Source organism: Belonocnema kinseyi, chromosome 2 (assembly GCF_010883055.1).
Source record: "Belonocnema kinseyi isolate 2016_QV_RU_SX_M_011 chromosome 2, B_treatae_v1, whole genome shotgun sequence".
Classification (NCBI taxonomy): Eukaryota; Metazoa; Arthropoda; class Insecta; order Hymenoptera; family Cynipidae; genus Belonocnema; species Belonocnema kinseyi.
Genome location: NC_046658.1, coordinates 116,235,952 through 116,236,856, shown reverse-complemented (window position 1 = coordinate 116,236,856; position 905 = coordinate 116,235,952).

The following is a 905-nucleotide window of genomic DNA, read 5'->3' as shown; positions in this document are numbered from 1 at the left end:
TTTTGAAAATTAAAATTCGAAAATTTTTTCTAAAGCCTCCAGGGGACTTCGTTTTCGCACGAAAAAATTTTATGAGCCCTTATTGCATCCGGACCCACAATTTATGATTTAAAAAAAAATTGTTTTAGAATAGACTTGATTTTGTGTGCGTATATAAAAGCATCGAAAATGTATATGATTAGGAGGTCTTCCATATATTAGCAACAGCCTTGGGGGGGGGGGGGGACCTATAATAATGTTACAAACTGTTACATGGGGGTCTGGGGGGGGATTGACATCCAAGAAATCTGGGATCTCCAAGAATTTCATAGAGCTTTAAATATTTCAAGAGATCTGCCTATTTTTAAAGGTATTTTCAATGCTCTTGAAGAGTTTTAAATATTTTAAGAGATTTTTAAAGATCCTAAGAAATTTCACGAGAACTAAAGGATTTTAAAACATTACAATGATTTAGAGAGAGATTTTCAATGTTTCAAGCTATTCCCAAAGATTTGAAAGAATTACAAACATTGTATAACGTCTTGCAAGATTTCAATTAATTTCAAGAATTTGAAAAGGATTTTAAAGATTTGAGGATATTTAAAAAGATTTTAAGGATGTTTCAAAAGCTTAAAATTTAAAAAATAATAATGTTCTAGAAATTCGGAAGATTTCACAGAGGAATTTATAGCAAATATAAGGTTTTAATATATTTAAAAAGATTTATTTCCAAGAATTGACGGATTTTAACGAATTGCCCGCATTTTGAGAGATTTTCAATATTTTAAGGCATTTCCAAAGATTTTAAAGAATTTAAAAGCTTTCAAAGAATTTGACCATTTTTAGGATATTTTAAAAGTTCCCGATCAATTTCAATATATTTCAAAAAATTTTCAAGATATTAGGGTATTTTAAGGGGGGGGGGG